A 22,963-nucleotide genomic window follows, 5' to 3' on the forward strand; every position below is an offset into this window, starting at 1 on the left:
ATTAAAATGGATACTGTTTTGTCCTTGAGAATACAAGGAATTCTAATTGTGTCACCAGTAGCAGTGCATGTAAGAGCATGTAGTAAAATTTCAACATCAGATTGAACTGTAGATTCAGTAGTCTCCTCAAAAACTTCTTCCTCTTCCTCAGTTTCTGGAGATTCAGCATTGTCCATCTGAAGCATGAAAATCTTCGGTTTGCCTTTACAGAAATGTCCAGTTTTATACACCTCATCACATTTGTAACATAAGCCTTGATCTCTCCTTCTATTCATTTCTTCGGGTGTAAGTCTCTTAATTGTGGGAGATTGAGAGTTAAGTTTGTTGGGAAGGGTGATAGAATATTTAGGAGTGAGTGGAGCATATTTTGGATAAGTTAAAATGGGCTTGGGTGGAAAGTTACTATAAGAGTATTGTCTGTTAGAATTGAAAGAATTGTTGAATGACTTAGTAAATGGTTTAGTGGCAGTTGCTGCTAGAGCAATTTTTTGTTCTTGTAGCCTAGCAAGGGAAAAAGCATCTGCTAAGGTTTTTGGATGAAACATAGAAATAGTTTTGCCAATCTCTTCTTTCAAACCACTAAGGAAACTCATAACAAAGTATTCTTCCCTAAGAGTTGGATTCATCTTCAACATTAATGTCTTAAGCAACTCAAATTCTTCATAATAGTCATCCACATATGAAGATTGCACCAATTTATTAAAACTACCCACAAAATTTTTCTCAATAGGGTGCACAGAGATTGGTAGCTCAATCTTGCCAAGTAATTCTATGTCTATTGACCTGAAAATTTAAAAACCAAGTTTCAGCCTTACCCTCCAGGTAGATTGCAACAATATTCACTTTCTTGTGTTCCTCAATATCATTCAACTCAAAGTATCTTTCACTCTTCTGTATCCATGCTCGAGGATTCTCACCATCGAATCTTGGGAAATCCAGCTTAGGAAGGCGATGATGTTGATGTTGATTGTTAAATCGTTTATCTCCCTGAGGTTCTGTACGAGAAGTACTAGCCGGCTCTGGAATGAAATCTAACTTCTTCATAAATAAATCAAATTTAGAAGTCAGATCTGAAGAAAATCTAGTGAAATCAGCTTGCAATTTAGAAATGGCAGCGGTGTTTGCTTCCACCTTATCGTTCACATCTTTGAGTGTTATTGGGAAAAAAATGGTGGAAATTGAATGGGATTGAACGGCTCAGATGCCAATTGTTGTATCCCTACAACAAATAACACACAGAGAAGATACAATTGGTGAAGAATCACCTCTTTAATAGAAGATTCAAGCCAAATATGTGCACCAAGCGCAGCCAAATGGGTATTTCATTAACAACAAAATCATGTCTGAAGAGTTAAAACTCTTCTTACAGCTTTAATAGCAAATCATTGAACCCTAATAAAGCTCAATCCTCAACTGACGCGTGGCTAGCAATCAACGGTTCCTAATTATCCAATAGACAGCTAAGCTAACTTTCTAAAGCACACAGTTAACTATGTAAGGGAAGACTACAGTGTAGCCTTGTTACAAGAGGGATACAACATAATTCGACTACTAAAAGCTTTCTATGAATTTATCATACCGAAAAAGAACTCACTCACTTGAACTAAGATCGACGGAGAGATTGAGAGGAAGAGCAGAAGAAGAAAAGAAAGATAAAGAAGATAAGAGAATGGAATTATCTTCGAGCGGGTTGGAGATAAGGACGGCCAAAAATCTTAAGGCACCCAGATAAAAGATACGGGCAGCCAGGCGGTTGATAGCAAAAATACTACTTTCCCCTCCATACTAATAATAAGATATCTTCTTCGTTCGGTATCCGATTGACACGTGCGAGTATCCCATTCCACAGAACTTTTCGAGATCTAACCAATGGTACTAGTTTCGTATCTAGTTCGTTGTTAGATTAATTACTATTAATTAATATTTGTGTCAAACTAATCGAATCATTATCGGATTAATCGTTTCTTGATGATCCCTATATCGACTCTTGACCCGTCTAATAGCGTTTACGAGCTTGAGGGTCCTTACAGTTCTAACTCTCGTACTTCTTCTAGGTTCGGTCTCAGCCTCTAGAGACGGGGGATGACTAGTATGTGCACTAGTATGGCCACCTTATGACCATAAACCTATGTGCACTAGTATGCTTAGGATAACCAATGAAAATGCAATCCAAAGTTTTGGGTCCTATTTTGGTTCTCTTGGGAGGAGGAACGGCCACCTTGGCCAAACACCCCCACACTTTAAAGTATGCATAAGAAGGTTGTCTACCTTTCCACAACCCATAAGGAGTTTTATCATATTTCTTGAAAGGAAATCGGTTCAAGATATAATAGGTAGAGAGAATCGCCTATCCACAAGTTCGAAGGTAATCCTAAACTAGTCAACATAGCGCTCACCTTATCTATGAGTGTTCGGTTTTTTCTTTCAGCTATACCATTTGACTCAAGTGAAAAAGGTGCAATACTTTCATATATGATGCCATTTAGTCTACAAAATTCTCCTATAGGTATTACATACTCACCACCACGGTCTGACCTAAGAGTTTTAATTGTTACACCTTTTTGGTTTTCTACTTCAAGTTTATATACTGTGAAATCCTGTAAAGCCCCATCTTTAATTTTAAGAGGATAAACCTGACAGTATCGTGAGTATTCATCTGTAAAAGTGATATACCATTTTCTGCCACCTCTAGTTGGTGTTTATTTCAACTCTCCTAAGTCCAAGTGTACTAGTTCTAGGGGAACTGTTCTACGTTCAACCTTTCTATTAAATGGCTTTCTTGCATATTTAGATCAAAACAATTTTAGGAATGCAACCTAAACCAGCAAGTCTTTCCAAAGATTTGAAATTAACATGTCCAAGTCTATCATGCTAAACATATAAGGAGTCACAAATATAGGCAGAAAAAGATGTATTATTATTCAAGTTCAAAGCAAGTACACTAAGCTTAATCATGTTTTCAGTGACATAACCCTTTCCTACAAAGACACCACCTTAGTGATTACAACATTGTTAGACTCAACAACAATTCTAAAACCTTTACCAAGTAAGATGGTCTCTGGGATAAGATTCTTGCGTATGTCCGGGACGTGATACACGTCATTCAATGTGAGAGTTTTTCCGAAAGTGAGCTTCAATTCAGCCTTGCCTTTTCCCACCATTTTCGCGGTGGAAGATTTTACCATAAACAAATTCTCATCATCTCATACTTTGACATAGGAGGAGAAAACATCTTTGAACTTGCATACATGCCTGGTGTCTCCATAATCTAACCACCACTCTCTCACATTGGTCGCATTAGAGAAAAGGTTGACTTCATACACCATGTCAGTATAATATTCAGATTCATCTACTATGTTTGCATTATTTTTCTGTTTCAGATCATTTTTTCGTCTTTTTAGCTCTACAGTCTTTAGCCATATATTCAGGTTTACCACAATTATAACAATTACCTTTGATGGTGTTTTCAGAGACACCTCCCTTAGGTTTAAGATGGTTACATTTGGAGTTACGACGTTTTTTTACATTGTTACCATTTTTGCTGGATTCATATTTTCTATCATGTTCTTTCTTTGGTGCAGTATTATCATCTAGGATATGAGATTTGTTGGACATGTCTTTGCTTAACAATAGGTTCTTGTATTTGCAGCACAATAGTTCCTCAACTGTAATCTTTTTTCCTAGATCTATCACGGTGATTTCACGAGTCTTGTGCCGCAACCTCCTTTTTCATAACTGTAGATACTTGGAAAGCTTCATCAATAACTATTCCTTCAGCAAGAATTTCATTGATGATTAACTGAAGTTTCATAAATTGATCAACCACAAGTTTTTCATCATTCATTTTGTATTCAAGGAACCTAGCCACCAAAAACTTCTTGCTTCCAGCAGCCTCAGCAAGATATTTTTCTTCTAAGGCTTCCCATAAATCAAAAGCAGCGAAATTCTCTTTTGCATTAGAAAAATCATATAGTGAAGCATCCAGACAGTTTAGTATATGATTTTACACATATAATTATTCCTAGTCCACCTATCCAGTCTATCTTCATAACCACTGTCATGAAGCCTTCATGAGGGTTTTGTCAAAGCAACTTCATCTAATCTATGGTCTTTGAGAAAAAATAACATTTTCGATTGCCAAAGTTCAAAATCTTTTCCAGTAAACTTAGTAGGTTTGTCAACAATGCTTTTTTCCCATTGTTGTTGGTTCTAGTAACAACAATCGTAATAAACTGAGAAATAATACTTAGCTCAAAACGACGCTTGATGGATGTTTCAGATGCTGCAACGATAATTCTAGCAGGAAATAATAGAGGCACTTATGAGATACGCTGACCTAAATATAATATCGTCGGCTACTCCTCTAAACAGAGAGATGCTATTGTTAGTATTTATCAACGTAGCAAACAAAGAAAACACCCTAAGAGCTTGGCAGTGATGTAGAATAGTAAACTAAAATGGTTACAGTGAAACATAAACTGTCACATGAAAACAGAGAAACAAAATAGGAGAAGTAGAAGTTGTTTTTGTTTCTGTACTTTCAGAATAAGTTGAAGCTTTTTTTACAATTTTCAAAACGTTATAAACAAGAAGAGCTAGACAAGAAGGAGGAGACTCTCACACAAACTGACAAAGCTAACAGAAAACATTGACAAGGAAGGACTCAAAACTTTTGTCTGACAACAGAGCAGTCATGTAGAAAGTCAGACATCAAAAGAGCCGGAAAAAAATTTCATGCCTAAAATCCAGTGAGAAATCATGTATATGTGTGGAAAACACATACCAAAACTTCCAGAAAAAGATATGATCTAATGAACCCACACCCGAACCTGAGCCCGGCCCGACCGACTGACCGGACGGACGGCGAGGCGTGCGTTCTTCGCTGTGAAGCACGGTGTGTACGGAAAAGGCAACCTTTCCCTAGTCTAGGTATTTTCCCTCACACAAAATTATGTAGACCCAAAGGGCCATGACCTTTATCCAAAACTCATGGTATTTAAGTCTAACAACTCTTAAGGTTTTAGTCTATGTGGGACTAATGTTTTTTCTATCTATTCACATGAAAAAACATATTGTGAGCAATAGATGTAGGGATCAAATCATGGTTCATGTATTTTAGTTTAAAAACAAAACTTGTTTTTTCTAAAAATTCCCCGCATGAATGAAAAAACAGAAGACATCAAAATTAGGATAAGGTGTCCGAAAGATTGAACCTTAACTTAGTGTGAAGTTATCGGAACTGCTTGTTGTAACGGTGAACACAATGTCTTGAACCGCCAACAGTGAATGAAATTTATAAATAACAACCACACTTGATATCTCAAACGAAAACTTTTAAGCTCGTGCGGTTGTGCCCATTTTGGTCGTGGGCTAAATCCTTGTTTGATGAATGTCTTTAAAGAATCAGCTCAAATTCTCATAGGAAGCGACCCCACTTCCAACATCTACATAGGTGGGTCCATCATGAGTGTTCTGCCACACCCAACTTTAAACAAAGCTATGGAATCCATTAGGATCTCAACAGACCATCCTCTCGTGCAGGCAGGTTGCACTATCACACAATTACACCATAGGGAGGGACAAAAATAGTGTTTGTCTCGATATCACTATAAATTAGTTGTCTCATTGAACCTTGATCTTGGATTTTCCATTCACAATGTTGAGTATCCTTCATGGTGATTTATTCTATGAGCTTAAGTCCCATCCCCCTCGATGTGGATCTAACTACCTCTATAGATAAACCTTTCGTCAAAGGATGTGCAATACTATCTTTGGATCTTACAAAGTCAAGAGAGATAATACCAGTGGAGAGTAGTTGTTTCACTTTCTTGTTCCTTCTTCGTATATGTATAGAATTTCCGTTGTATACATTGTTCCTTGCACATCCAATAACAACTTGACTGTCTCGGTGGATTGCGATCGAAGACACATGCTTGGTCCAGAGTTGAATCCCTTACAAGAAAGCTTGTATCCATTCAACTTTCTCTCCAGCTTTGTCCAAGACTATAAACTCAGACTCCACCGTGGATCGAGCTATACATATATGTTTGGAAGACTTCCATGACACAGACGCACCTCCAAGTGTGAAGATGTACCCACTAGTGGATTTGGACTCATCTGAGTCTGATATCCAGTTGGCATCACAATACCCTTCCAACACAGCGATATACTTCCTAAAAATTAAGCAAAAGTTTGAAGTTCTTCTCAAGTAGCATAGAACTATGTTGAGAGCATTCAAATGATCATGCCAGGGTTGCAAGTGTACCTGCTCAATCTACTCACAGCGTAAGCAATATCAAGTCTTGTGTAATTCATCAAATACATAAGACAGTCAATTACGCGGGAATACTCAAGTTGAGAAATTCCCTCACCCTTGTTATTTTTCAAGTTACAAGTGGGATCATAAGGAGTAGAGACAAGTTTATAATTTTCATGATTAAATATCTTAAGTACAATTTCGACATAATGAGATTGACTAAGACTATATCCATCATACATCTTTCTGATTTTCATCCCTTAGATTACATCATCAGGGTTTAAGTCTTTCATGTCAAAGTTTTTATTAAGCATGTTTTTAGTGGTATTAATAATATCAATGTTACTACCTAATATGAACATATCATCAACATACATGCATATAATAACATAAGCATCATCCACAGATTTAATGTAAACACATTTATCAGATTCATTAACCTTAAAGCCATTAGATATCATTACATGATAAAAAATAATCATGCCACTATTTAGGTGATTGTTTCAAACTATACAGAGATTTATTCAATTTGCATACTTTGTTTTCACAACCTTTTACAACAAAACCTGCAGGCTGGTCCATATAATTTTCTTCATTCAATTCACCATATAAGAATGCAGTTTTAACATCCATCTGATGTATAGGAAGCTCATTAATAAAAGCGATACCAATCAACATCCTAATAAAAGTGTTTCTAGTGACAGGTGAATAAGTATCAAAAAAATCTAATCCTTCATTTTGTCTATATCTTTTAGCTACCAACTTATCTTTGAATTTCTATATAGTTCCATCTGTCCTAAGCTTCCTTTTGAAGACCCATTTGCAACCTACGGCTTTACCACCTGGAGGTAAGTTTACAATTTCCCAAGTTATGTTTTGCTGAATGAAATCCCACTCATTTATCGAAGATTCTTCCTATAAGGGGGCTTCTGTAGAAGTCATAGCTTCCTTATAGGTTTGGGGTTCAGACTCTACCGCAAGAGTCACAAAGTCGGGACCTAATAACTTGTCTCGGTTCTAGCTCTCTTACATCTTCTAGGTTCGGTCTCATCCTCTAGATACAGGGGATGACTAGTCGAAGGAACATCTGTGAGATCATCATGAAACCTTTTACGAGGTCCATACCTCAAAGGAAATATGTGTTCAAAAAACACTGCATCTCAAGACTCCATTAAATTGTTCATACCAATGTTATTAAGGTCAAAACTTATGACCATAAACCTATGTGCATTAGTATGCTCAGGATAACCAATGAAAACACAATCCAAAGTTTTGGGTCCTATTTTGGTTCTCTTGGGAGGAGGAATTGCCACCTCGTCCAAACACCCCCACACTTTAAAGTATGCATAGGAAGGTTATCTACCTTTCTACAACTCATAAGGAGTTTTATCAGATTTCTTGAAAGGAACTCGGTTCAAGATATAATAGGCAGAGAGAATCGCCTCCCCCAGAAGTTCGAAGGTAACCCTGAACTAGTCAACATAACGTTCACCTTATCTATGAGTGTTCAGTTTTTCCTTTCAGCTATACCATTTGACTCAATTAAAGAAGGTGTAGTAGTTTCATAGATGATGCCATTTAGTCTACAAAATTCTCCTATATGTATTATGTACTCACCACCATGGTCTTACCTAAGATTTTGAATTGTAACACCTTTTTGGTTTTATAATTCAAGTTTATATAGTTTGAAAGCCTCTAAATCCCCATCTTTACTTTTAAGGGGATAAACCTGACAGTATCTCGAGTAATCATCTATAAAAGTGACATACCATTTTCTGCCACCTCTAGTTGGTGTTGATATTAAATCTCCTAAGTCCGAGTGTACTAGTTCTAGGGGAACTGTTCTATGTTCAACCTTTTTCTTAAATGGTTTTCTTGCATATTTAGATTCAAAATAAATTTTAGATCTATGACCTTTGTCAATGTTTATTTTAGGAATGCAACCTAAACTAGTAACTCTTTCCAAAGGTTTGAAATTAACATGTCGAATTCTATCATGCCAAACATATGAGGAATCATTAATATAAGCAGAAGAAGATGCATTATTATTCAAGTTCAAAGCAAGTACACTAAGCTTAATCATGTTTTCAGTGACATAACCTTTTTCTACAAAGACACCACCTTTAGTGATTACAATATTGTTAGACTCAACAACATTTCTAAAACCTTTCCCAAGTAAGATGGTATTTGGATAAGATTCTTGCATATGTCCGGGACGTGATACACGTCATTCAATGCGAGAGTTTTTCCTGAAGTGAGATTAAATTCAATTAAGCTTGCCTTTTCCCACCACTTTCGCGGTGGAAGAGTTTTCCATAATCAATTTTTCATCATCTCTTACTTTGACATAGGAGGAGAAAGCAATTCTGAACTTGCAGACATGCCTGGTGGCTCCAGAATCTAACCACCAGTCTCTCACATTGATCACATTAGAGACAAGGTTGACTTCAGACACCATGTAAGTATAATATCCAGATTCATCTACTATGTTTGCCTTTATTTTTCAATTTCGGATCATTTTTTCATCTTTTTAGCTCAGTCTTTAGCCATATGTCCAGCTTTACCACAATTATAACAGTTATCTTTGATAGTGTTTTTAGAGACACCACCCATAGATTTGAGATGGTTACCTTTGAAGTTACGACGTTTGTTACCATTTTTGCTGGATTCAGATTTTCCATCATGTTCTTTCTTTGGTGCAGTAGTATCATCTAGGATATGAGCTTTGTTGGACATGTCTTTTGTAAACAACAGGTTCTTGTCTTTGCAGCACAATAGTTCCTCAACTTGAATCTTTTTCCCCAGCACTATCATGGTGATTTCACGGGTCTTGTATGGTGTCCTCCTTTTGTACTCAGTCCACGAAGGTGGAAGTTTTCAATAACTGCAGATACTTTGAAAGCTTCATCAGTAACCATGCCTTCAGCAAGAATTTCATTGATGATTAATTGAAGTTCCATGAATTGATCAACCACAAGTTTTTCATCATTCATTTTGTATTCAAGGAACCTAGCCACCAAAAACTTCTTGCTTCCAGCAGCCTCAGCAAGATATTTTTCTTCCAAGGATTCCCATAAATCAAAAGCAGTAAAATTCTCTTTTGCACTATAAAAATCATATAGTGAAGCATCCAGACAGTTTAGTATATGATTTTTACACATATAGTTCTTCCTAGTCCACTTATCCGGTCTATCTTTATAACCACAGTCACAAGCCTTCTTTATGGTTTTGTCAAAGCAACTTCATCTAATCTCTGGTCTTTGGGAAAAAAATAACATTTTCGATTGTCAACGTTTAAAATATTTTCCACTAAAATTAGTAGGTTTATCAACAATACTTTTTCCCATTGTTTTGTTACAGAAAATTAAAGTAATAAGGTATTTTTCTTTAGATTGTTGGTTCTAGTAACAACAATCGTAATAAACTGAGAAATAATACTTAGCTCAAACCGACGCTGGATGGATATTTCGGATGCTGCAGCGATAATTGTAGAAGGATGTAGGATCAGATTGTTGGATATAATGCCTCAGCGAAATTATCAACAACACAACACAACAACGTCGCAGAACAGTTTCAGAAGTGACATAATAAACGACGTCAGCTAAAATCATGAGAAAAATGTGATGGTGCTGCGAAAATTAGAGAGTTTGCGAGATTAACATTTGTTAGGTTGCGAGAATGTCGCAAGCCATATCCAAAAATAAAGGACAGATTAGCTGTCATCCACTATGTATTTCCCTATAAATAGTCTTTCAGTTGTAAAGGAAGGGAGAGATCAATTTTTGAGTAAGAAACAAGTAAATAGGAGAGAGAAAATCTAGAGCAGTGGTTATTCTCAATTCCTTTATCTTTTCTTGTAAGATTGTTCAAAGATTCATCAATAAAATTAAGATTGTTAATCTAAAATGAGTTGAATGTTAATGAAATCATATGAGGGGTGTACTGTAGGATTTCCTGCAACTAGATAATGGCGCTAGAAACAGGAAACATTGAAGATTATTCTAGAAAAAATTGAAGATTAATATTGAGATTTGTGAAGATTTGGAGTGATTGATTAAGAATTTTACATAATTTCTTGCAATTTATTAACATTGAAGAAATGGCTAGAAGAAGAAATACATCAGAACAACCAACTACTGTTAGAAGAAGCAAGAGAATTGCTGGAAGGGAAAGAAGTAAAATGGGAGAATCTACTAGAATGAGAAGTAATAGAGAAAATAAAATTAAACCACTAGTTCAACAAACACTAGTACAAAGGAGGAATACAGATTATGATAGGGTGAGTATACACACTTGGCAATCAAATTCAGCAGAAGAAGTAGAAGAAGAGCAACAAACCAGAAACCATAGACAGGTGGAGAGAAATCAAGAAGAATATGAAGGAATAATTCATGGAGATGAGGAAATTGGAGCGTTAGAAACGTTGAGACGAAGAATACACGAAGAAAGAAGAGCTGAGGCAGATGAACGTGCGAATTTAACAAGGCAAAATCACGAATTGAGGATGGAAAATATGAGATTACAGAGTAGAAGATCGAGAAGTATTACAAAATCATATTCAAGATCGACTAGAAGAGAAATGAGGCGAAACTCACCCACGATTAATGCTGGAAACAATATTCAAGAAGAAATATCAAATCCTAATGAAGAATATCGCGAAAATAGAGAAATAACTGATGATCGTTACGTTCCACAAAATGAAACTTTTGATGATAGGAAAAATGGTAGAAATCAAGAGAACGGACAACGTCAGGGACGAAATGACCAAGATGGTGAAGGAAATCGAGAGGAAGGAAGGAAAATTTTACATGAAAGAGAAACTCAAAGAAATTAACAGACGATTGAAGAAGAAATTGAAAGACATTATAATGAACAAGCACGTTTAATTTGCGAACGTTAAAGATTGAGAGCGGAAATGAAAGAATAAGAGATCCAGGAGACAATTCGCCAGAACAATCACGACAATCGAGAAAGAAGGCGTACACAAAACCGGAATAACGGTAATATCAATGAAGAGTATGATAGAATACAGAGGATGGCTGAAAGACAGCGAATGGAATTAATAAGAAATGAAAAAAATCATGAAGGGGAAAATGAGAGACATAATCATATGCGAATTCAAGATAGAGATGAAGAAGAGACTCGCAAAAGAAGACGAGATGTGGATAATGAAGAAGAAATGCAAAATTTCGCGAGAGAATAAAGACATGAACGCAGAAGAAAGAAGGCGAAATTAAAAATACCAATGGATCAAAATTCAGGTGTAAATAAACAAATCTTGAAATAATTAGAAGAAATGAGAGGAATGCTAAATAATAGAGGATAAGTAGGCAGAAGACAATTGGATGAAGCTATAGAAGAAGCTGCGAAAACTCCATTTACAAGGGAAGTACAACTAGGAGGAATACCACCGAAATGCAATTTGCCCGCATTAACCAGTATTTTTGATGGAACAACTTGTGCAATTCAACACATTAAAGCCTACATGAGGTGCATGTTGCAATGGGAAAATCATGATGTTGTATTATGCAAATATTTCGCATCCAGCTTAACAGGGGAGGCGTTAAAATGGTTCGAAGGTCTACCAAAGAATACAATAACATCATTCAATCATTTGAAGACTACATTCCTGGGGGCATATATAAGTAATAATTCTTCGCGACCTGGTAAAAGGCGTGTTTGGATTAAAACAAAGGGTTGGCGAAATTTTGAAGCACCTAACTAAAAGATGGAGGACTATGTGTAGCGAAATGGCTGGCCGTGTAGATGAGAGATATCTTATACTATCATTTATCAATGCTATGTTTGCAACCAACCTATTGTATATCCAAATTTTCAGAGTCAAGAATACGATCACAATGACTGAATTGCGAGAACTTCAAGAAGAATATATTTCTCTAGAGGAAAGGCAAAATAAAATGGAATCATACCCAGTTGCGAACACCAGTTCACAAACAGTGAATGCAAGCTTATTACCCAAGATAATAAACACAGTGGCGAATACTTCGCAAGTACAACAAGAGAAGGTGACGGGTAAAAATCAACAGAAACTGGTGGCTATGGGAAGCCGAGATCAAGAGGAGTATGAAGGAGAAAGAAATTTCTACAATCGTGGTGGAAATAATAAGATTCAAAGACTCGATCAGCCACAAGAAACTTATGGAGGTCAAAGACAAAACTATAATAGAGGACAAGGAGGTTACAAGGTAGTATGAGAAGAAATCAAGATGCCACCTCTAAATGCAAGTGTGGAGAAAATATGGGAAGCTATAATTTTGATGGAGAATATACCAACACCATGGAACATGGGAACGGAACCACCTCCAAACCACAGAAGTCATGAGTTTTGTTCTTATCATCATTTTCATGGACATACTACAAATGATTGCAGAAATGTAAAAAGAATTATTCTGAGAATGATAGATCAAGGAAAACTAAACCACTTTTTGGTAGGGCACCCACAATCTCAACCATTGCCACCACCACCAGACATCACAAAGTAAACACGATGAAAAAGAAGGAAACATTCTTCATAGAAGTTGGTGCAAAAGCAAAGAATCTATTCTGTCACTCTATCGTACATTCATACAAGACAATTGAAGATTTTCATGACAATGTTTTGAGTAGAGTGTTCGCAAGAGATAATGATGGAAGAGAAATTATGAATATTGCGAAAATCTCGCCACTAGAGGAATGGCAAGAAACAATTATTTCTTTTACCGCAGAAGAAATCCCGAAGGTGAAGAGGTACATGATAATCCATTGGTAGTAAAATTAGAAATTAATCCAAAACCGAAAGAAGATGAGGATGATGAAGCTGAAGATTCATGGGCAATTAATATTCTAATCGATACTAAGCTCGTGAACATCTTATTTTATCATACTTATAAAACTATGAGGAGAAGAGATGATGATCTTATACCATCAACATATAAGATATATGGTTTTAATGGTACTGCCAACAAGCCTAAAGGGGAGGTTACTATGCGAATTCCATTGAAGGGAATATCTTCTGAAATCCTTTTGTGTCGTTGATGTAGAATCACCCTACAATGCATTAATTGGTCGACCTTGGCTACATGGGATTCTAGGTGTAGCTTCAACTTTCCACCAGTGCATCAAATTCCCTCACCCCAGCGGTGTAGGAATCATAAAGGGAGATTGGGTTGAAGGAAAGAGGTGTTACGAAACTGAGATAGAATCTTGCGAAGGAAGAGCAAACAAGAAGGAAAATTGGCGACACAAAATCAAAGAGACACAAAGAAGTGAGAGGTTGATGGTGGATGCAATCGAAAGAAAAGAAGAAGAGATGTTGCGAAACTAATGCTAGCTCAGAATAAAAAATGGTGAACATACCACTACCAAGGAACAGTAGCAGAAAATAACAAAGAAGCAGAGGATGCAAAGGTAATGTATGAATGATTGATTTGTTGCGACACTCTCGCAATAAATAAAATTCTCAAAAATACATTTTATTGAATGACAAAATTGAGATTGCGAAATGCAAATATATGATGATGTGCAAGAATCTCGCAGAGATAATGAATTCTACAAAAGACAATCAGAGAACAATGACAAAAGAGAAAGGGGCGAACCTTTATGGCGTACACCCTAGTTCGCGAATACAATTTCGCAAGAGGCAAATGTAAGACCTAAAGTACGTCATATAAGGGGGTACCTGTTGCATGGCTCAGGGAAAGGCTACACCGCCACCGGAACCTGAGTCATGGAGATTTGGGGTCAATAAAGCCCATCCGGGAGAGGCACCTTGGATTCTCAGCTTAAGCATATGACTTAGGTTGGGCGACTAAGGTAATAAGGACTCTCCCAAGGAGTGCAGAATCTGATCAAGGCGCCGAGGTACACGGTTGAGTCAAGAGTGCCAGGGGCGTTTGAAGCGTACCTTGCCATTCTTGACAAGTCTTGGCTTATACTGCACTCGACCTGAAGAAAACCCCACTTAGGGTGCAGTCTCGTAATCATAAGACCTATAGGTAAAATGGATAAGAGGCTGCGAAAACAACTGGTTGTTGTTAAGACTGGATGGGAGGATCTAACCGTGTATGGTAGAAGTACGCCTCCTTGAAGGGACAACCAGGGGGAAGATAAGGGCGGCACCCTTCATTAGGGAGCTGATAAGTGTCTTAAGACGCAAATGTAATGAGGCTTGTTACTCGCAAGGGTATTAAGGCTTGTCATATTTGTGAAACAATCCTGAAGAGGCAATAATACAAAATAAAAAGATAAGACGAGATCAATGGGTTTTCGCATGAAAGTGCGAAGACGTCCTGCGATTTCGTCGCACGACGACAATGTCATGGGGATTTATTTTCTCAAGAATATTTAGGCCTATCATATTGTCGCAACATTCCTGAAGAGGCCATAATACAAAAAAAAAGTTAAGTCAAGATCAATGGGTTTTTGCATGAAAGTGAAAGAACGTCCTGCGATTTTGTCGCAATAACAAGAGGTGGCATAATAAGACCTTTAATTAGGAAGGAAAAATAAGACCACACAGGAATGAGATTTTGAAAAGAATCAAAATTCACTTTGCATGAGATTGCGAAATTATAGATAAACAACTGCGAAGTTGAGGCACAAAATAAGAAAAATCTGCAAAATCTCTCATTTGGATACAAATACCAGAGGCAAGTATGAGAATGAATAAAATTACAAAATTTTATTTGTTTCCACATGATAGATTTACGCAAAAATTAAAAAATTAATGATTATATTGAGTAACCATATTGCAAGGAAGAATTGTTTTAATGAATGCAGGTCAAAATGAAAGAAACTCATATATTAAGGAATATGGAAAACCAAAAGAATTCGCAAATATACAGAAAGGAGGAATAAATGTACAAGTATTACAGAAGATTAAAGAAATAAAAAAAAAACTACTTCTTAGTTGATCCTTCATCATCTTCATCAGACTTGTTCCCTTCTTCGTCTGCATCAGAACTTTCATCTCCATCAGAACCTTCATCACCATCAGATTCTTCATCATCAGCTTCGCTATCAGAAATAATCAGACTGGGAATGTTCTTTGGGATCTCCTCCAAGAGAGAAGGATAATCAGAATGAGGAATGCTATGGTCATCACAAACCATTTGAATAGTTTGATTGCGAAAATGCATAGCATCATTCTTAAAGTTCGCAACAGTGATCTTGATTTGATTCTTTAATCTAGAATACTTGTTGTTGCGAGAAGAAAGATTCTTTGGGAGTTCCACTTTTTCAGCTTCAAGTTCCTCAATCCTTTTGCGATATCTACTTTCAGAATCTGCGAGCAAAAGGCAATCAATTAATAACTTGATGAAAATTCATAAGAAACAAAAGATTAGTATTGGAGAACAGTTAATAACCTTCTCTGTCAGAAATCATATCTTTAATCAAGGCTGTATGCTCAACTTGGAGACTAACATTTATACCTAAATATTTTCTGGCATCGTCTAAGATTTTCACAGCCAAGCGAATTCATCCTCATTACTTATAAGAAGACGAGAACGAATTTGGTTTTCTTTTTCGCAGAGTTCGGTATTCTTGCGGTTAGCTTCATCTCGTTCAAGTTGAACTTCAAGAAGGGTCTCTTGGAATTTCTCCAAAGCCTTAGCACCTTGATCAGAGATGAGATCCTTATCATCTATGAGACCGCTAATTTTGGTTCTTAGCTCATTGATTTTCTCTTTAGAATTAAGAAAGAGACGCTTAAATCGGTTGGCTAAGCTTAAACTAGATCTATGGTCAATTTCTAAGAGGCGAAATTTGGATCTTAGTTCATTCAGAGAAAGAGATGAAATTTTATCATTTGAGAAACTATTTAAATATTTATTAAGACGCTCAAGAAGGGTATCATTATCCAAGGCATTAGGAAATGAACGAAGAATGGTAGCTTCATCAGAAAGACCATAAATGTCTGCAAAAAGGATCAATTAAATAAGATAAAACAACAGGATGAATGAATGCAAGGAAATGAGAAAAGTAACATACCATAGAGTTGATTATTAGCTTGCTGAAGACTAGAGATTTTGTTCTTATACGAAGAAGAATCAATTTCTAGTTGTCTGTTTTTCTCACGAATACATTTGACTTCAGCTTCTAGTTCCTCATTCTTTGTGCGAAATTGAAGATTCTTCTTTTCAAGATTTTCGCGTCTTCTCTCTAGATCTGAGGCAACAACGAAAGAAGCTTTTCCATCCTGCGAGAAAATATAAAAAGTATTAAAATAGAAAGAAATTTTGAGTTACAACAATGAAGAAGTAAAAGGATGAAAGCATACCAAACTATTCAGAGAATCTAGGAAATTGGGAGTCACTGATCTAGAAACTCCGCGAAGAGAATTATCACCATCCAACAAAGAAACAATGCAAATTGTAGCGAGAGATTTACAGGTGTTAGCGAATTGACTATCTCCCATTCCTTGCAAAGAATCAGAAAAGTGGCCAGAAAGCTTAGCCATAGAAGATTCAGATGGAGAATCTTCATTTGCAGCAAGATCATCATTATCCTCATCATCCTCATCATTCTCGTAGTTTTCATGAGAAAGAATATTTGAAGGAGAGGAAGAACGGAGTTTTCTTTTCTTTGAAGGAGGAGCAGTTGGTTTTTCCCTGCGAAGAGCACCTTTGCCTTTATCACCAGTCTTCGCAACATTGGCAGGGTCTTCTATTTCAGCAATAATCTTCACACACAGATAGAAATAAGAAATGGAAGCAACAGTATACGGTTTTAAAATCATAAGAGAATATTTCTTACCTCATCTGTGTATGAGCGAAGAGCTAACAAGGTACTAGTCTTCCCTGTCCTGTTATAACTATCTTTCAGTTTTTGGATCTGTAGAATGTCGCAAGTGTCAGCGAACAAAAGAATAAAGATAAATAAGTATAAAGTGAGCGAAACTGGAAGAAACACACCTCTTTCTCCTTCTCGGGCCAAGAGAATACCCAAGGTTGATAGGTAGCGAGATTATCAGGAAGAACATTTGACCCAGCAATGTAAGGTCTTTTTAGCATCAAGGGAAAAACACACCATTTATCGTCTTTGGATTTGCGAGGAGTTGTGTTCTTACCAGAATTCCAATCAATGTCTTGCATGAGTATTTAACTTCATCAATGTTATCTTTCCATTTCAAACGAATACCCCAGCGAGTATTCTCTTTCTTCATGAAGATCAATTCATAATTTTCAAAGAAACTCGCTACCGTGTACTTCTCAGCAATATCTCCAAGTCTGCGAATTTAGTATCCCTAAGTTCTTTGGAGTACAGAGATCCTTTATCAGCACCACGGTTAGCGAACTCTAGCATCATACGGATGCAATCCCCACTCAATTGGAAGATAGCTCGCGAAAATCCCGAGTGAGCGAGAATTTCATAGAACAGAGGAATATCTGGGTCATAAAGAGGAATGGGGAGACCTACGAGAATTTGACCTAGCGAAATTATGATTGATTGATCATCACAATATTGATCAGAGAAAATTTTGATAGAAAGAATTGATTTGGCACTTTCACCAGGAATGGTAGAAAGTGTGAAACCTTTCTCAGCAAGATCTTTTTGGACGTCTTTTAAATTTTTCTCATGTTTATGGCCACTTGGAGGCATATTTGAATATAGAGTATGGGAATGAATCAAAAGTAAGAAGATTGAAGAGGGAAGAATTACAGTAGCAGAACTTACGGAAGAACAATAGAATTGCAGAGATGAGAGAATAAAAAGAGAAGAGAAAGTAAAAAGAAAATGGAAAGAAGAGTAAGAAGAATATATAAAGAAGATTTTTTACTCGAAGAAATAAACACCATTAAGGCGAAAAGATGTGAGCGGTTGAAAAGCAGCGGTTACAGAAGACGTGTCAAGAAACAAATGGAAGAAAGAATACGTGTGATAAATGCAGAATATGAAGAGATGGACAGCTGCGGCATTTCTCACATCATTCTCTACTTTGCAGAGAAGATATGAGAAGAGGCAATATGTAGGATCATAATCTCGCAACAATAATGCCTCAGCGAAATTATCAACAACACAACACAACAGCGTCGCAGAACAATTTCAGAAGTGACATAATAAACGACGATAGCTAAAATTAAGAGAAAAATGTGATGGTGTTGTGAAAATTAGAGAGTTTGCGAGATTAACATTTGTTAGGTTGCGAGAATGTCGCAAGCCATATCCGAAAATAAAGGACAGATTAGCTGTCATCCACTATGTATTTCCCTATAAATAGTCGTTCAGTTGTAAAGGAAGGGAGAGATCAATTTTTGAGTAAGAAACAAGTAAATAGGAGAGAGAAAATCTAGAGCAGTGGTTATTCTCAATTCCTTTATCTTTTCTTGTAAGATTGTTCAAAGATTCATCAATAAAATTAAGATTGTTAATCTAAAATGAGTTGAATGTTAATGAAATCATATGAGGGGTGTAGTGTAGGATTTCCTACAACTACAAAGGAAATAATAGAGGCACATATGAGATACGCTGACCTAAAGACAATATCGAATGTTACTCCTCTAAGTAGAGAGATGATATAACCATTGATGAGTTACCTCCAGGATACAACTATTGTTAGTATTTTTCAATGTAGCACACAAAGAAAATACCCTAAGAGTTTGGCAGCGATGTACAATAGTAAACAAATGGTTATTGTGAAACAAAAACAGTCACAGGAAAACAAAGAAAGAAAATAAGAGAAGTAGAAATTGTTTTTGTTTCTGTACTTTCAAAATAAGTTGAAGCTTTCTTTTATTATTTTCAAAATGTTATAAACAAGAAGAGTCAGACAAAGACTGAGTATATTCTCACGTGCAATGTCAAAGCTGACAGAAAACATTGACAAGGAAAGACTCAAAACTTTTGTCAGATAACAGAACGGTCATGTCAGAATGTCAGACATCGAAAGAGGCGAAAATATTTTTCGCGCGTAAAATCCAGTGAGAAATCATGTACATGTATGGAAAACACGCACCAAAACTTTCAGCAAAAAGATAGGATCTAATGAACCCGAGCCCGGCCCAACCGACCGGACAGTCGTACGGCGGCAGCGTGAAGCACCTCGTGTATGGGAAAAGGAAACCCTTTCCCTAGTCTAGGTCTTCTCCCCCACACAAAAGTGTGTATACCCAAAAGGCCATGCACTTTATCCAAACCCATGGTATTTAAGTCTAACAACTCTTAAGGTTTTAGTCTATGTGGGACTAATATTTTATCTATTCACATGAAAAAAACATATAGTGAGCAATAGGTCGAGATCAAATTATTGTTCATGTATCCTAGTTTAAAAACAAAACTTGTTTTTTTCTAACGCGCTAGTGGTAGGGGAGGGAGAAGAAGAACTACACCTGAAAGGTATGAACTTAGTAGATGTGGTTTTAGTGGTTCCAGAGGCAAAATACATGAAGTGTTTGAACTGACTTGAAGATACTCTCCAAACCTTCAACGCTTCCATTGTGTTTCTCTCATTACTCTCTATTTGAGGAAAATAAAGAAGGGAAAAGAAGATCGAGACGTATATCAGATAGTAACCCGTGCTGCGCACCGGGAGATAACCTTTTTTTTTGCAGGTTCGTTTTCAATATAGTATGTAATATTTATCCGACATGCATCAAGTAAGAGTAAGAAAACTCACCGGTGATAGTCTTTGCATAATTGAATTCTTAACCTCGTGAAACATAGATAGATAAGTAACATAATTTCGCTGTGAGATCATAAAAGAGACCAGACTAGAATCTAAGATGAGTTAGACATTAACGGTTAGATTTTGATATGTGGATCAAAACTAACATGGATATCATTGATTTGACAAATAATAAAAATTGGGAACATTATTTATATATCCCTAGTGAGGCCCATTGAAAAATAAACTTAAAATATACCCCCAAACTTCCAGAAGCCCAAAACCCGAATTAGCATATTACTAAAATAGCCCTAGTTAAATAGACATAAACGTCGCATCTGATTAAACATGGAGGTATTAATTTCATTTCAGGTTTTCGGTTCTCTCTCTCACTTTCTTCCTCTTTCCATTTTCTCCAAAACCTAAAATCTAGACAGAAAAAAATTCAAAAAAATTGCAGAAATCAAACTAAAAACTAGTTTTTGATAGGGTTATAGAGATACAGAAGATCTTCGAAACGGAAAATTTAAAAAAACAAAACATAAAACTAGGGTTTGTAATTGATGTTCGAATATTAATAATGTGTAATCTTCAAATTAAGGTACAAATCAAAGGTACAACATCGATTAACTTGTTTCAAATAGTTTTCATTTCAATTCATTTTGATTTTGTTAGGGTTTAGTAATAAATTTTTGGTTGATTTTTATGCAAATTAATCTTCCTTAACAACTTATGTTGATTTGTATTTAACTGGTAATTTTGTTTGATTCTGATTCGTCAATTTGTTTTTTTTGTTTCAAATCTTCTTCATCTAGTACAGATTTATAAATCGGATATTATTTTTTGTTTCAAATATCCTTTATCCAGTACAGATCTATTAATCGTTGTTGTTTTTTGTTTCATTTACTAATGAATTTTATAATTTCATTGCATGTAATGAGATCAATATATTGATGCATGGAAACCGATGATATTGATGCTAAAAAATCAACATAAACATCTTTAAAAGGTAACTCTCAAAATCTCTGGTAATGAGTTATTGTAAGTTTAGAATTGTGATTTAGTCTACTTTTAGTGTTTATGGTATTAATATATGGAAATTTAGTCCGTTGTAGTAGGGGATTTGTCGACAAGTTTCTCAATTGATTGTTTACTTTTAATATTTTTAATATTGTGGTAGTTGTTCCACAGTTGAGCAAGTTGCTCCAAATTTTGAAACAACATGTGGAAGTTCTCATATTTGTAGCACAATAACTTTGCTATGTATCCAGTTTTCGGATCAACTTGTACTAGTTGACTCCAATTTTGGAAATAACTCGTGCTAGTTGTTTCGGGTTTTGGAGACAAGTTGTGCTAATTTTCATAATTTAAGAAAACTAATTCAGTACTAATTAACTATTCTTTTGGTCAAAACATATTAAGAAAACAAGAAGAAATCATCAAAAGTAAAGGGTTAATTACACGATATTGGAGTTACCGATTTATTTTGTTATTAGATTAATAGGTGACAATCTCTCAAAAAGCATAAGATTTGTCTCATTGTCATATTTAGACCTTTAGTTGTAGCTTGCCAAAAGAATGGATCCGACTATAGTTCATGGAATCAAGAATGAACTGAAAAACACTAAGTTACCCCACATACGATACTGTTAATGTATATCTCCATGTATTTTGGAATATACCAAAGTAGATCAAGTAGAGGTAGAAAGATTTAACAATCTTGGCGACAAGTAGTCTTTTTCATTAACATCAAGTAAGTTGTAGCTGTAGTTGAATCAATAGTTGGAAGCAAGTAGTTTTATTTTCAATTCTTATTTTTTGATATCAAATTAACATAAGAATGAATTAAATAGATTAATATCTTATATCTATTAATCACATTGCAGAAACATGGATTCGACCCTTCTTATACCAGTCGACCATGCATAAGTGTACAATCACCAAGTTTGGATCATGATCCTCAATTTATAAGTAGATACTCGAGTAGAGAAGACGATTATGAAACAGATGCATTCCCTCTTGCAGAAAGATACAATAATAATATACAAAGAAGAATATGAAGTGTTCGTTGGTGGGCTTGAAATAGATGCAGATGAAGATGATTTAATGTATTTAAGTTAGGTAAGTTATATAAATGAGATTAATGAATAGTGCATTAAGAATAAGGTTTTGCATTTGTTAGATTTGTGTCTGTTGAATGACACTCTAGACCGAAACGTGATATGAATAGATATATTATCTTAAAATGAATGAATCACTATGATGCATTGAAGGCATACGTGGGTTATGGAGATATCTTAAATATAAAAACATATCCATGCAAATTAATTATCTATTTTTGAGTCAACTAGCTCAAGTTGGCTCCAAATATGGAGACAACTAGGTTAAGTTGGCTCCAAACAATTTAGGGTCAACTTGATTAAGTTGGATCTGAAATCTAAAGTGCGGGAATAAATGGAGGCAACTAGGACAAGTTGGCTCGAAAATGGAGACAACTTTCTCAAGTTGGCTCCAGAAGTGGAATCAACTTGCGTAAGTTGGCTCCAACAACCTGAGATCAAAAAAGTAATTTGGATCAAGAAGTAGAGTCAACTAGCAAAAGTTGGTCTCAAAATTTAAGTCAACTAGGGAAAGTTGGTCTCAAAAGTAGAATCAACTTTCTTAAGTTGGCTCCAAAAGTGGAGTCATCTAGCATAAGTTGCCCCCAAAAAATGGAATCCAGAAAACAAGTTGGCTTTAAAAAGTGGAGTCAACTAGCTCAAGCTGACTCCAAAATCATACAAATGCGCAGTCATTATATCAAAAATCTTTGAGATCAGATAAATTTTATACAGTCGGTATGACATCACAAACCATATAGCCTTGGCATGCATTATTTGGAGAGAAAAAAGATCCTTAACACAAATTCGTTATAGGAGAAAATGGAACTCGAGTAGTAAGGACAATGCAGATAATCCATCCACTGCTAACACAAATAATTTGATGACTGTTTACAGATATATATAATGTCTCATTTTCATAAACACTGAACCTAGTACATGTTTAGAATGATTAATGGATGTAATTTCTCCATGTAAGCTTGTTTGCAGATCCACTTCAACATT

The sequence above is a fragment of the Papaver somniferum genome, chromosome 10, assembly GCF_003573695.1.
Source record: "Papaver somniferum cultivar HN1 chromosome 10, ASM357369v1, whole genome shotgun sequence".
Classification (NCBI taxonomy): domain Eukaryota; kingdom Viridiplantae; phylum Streptophyta; class Magnoliopsida; order Ranunculales; family Papaveraceae; genus Papaver; species Papaver somniferum.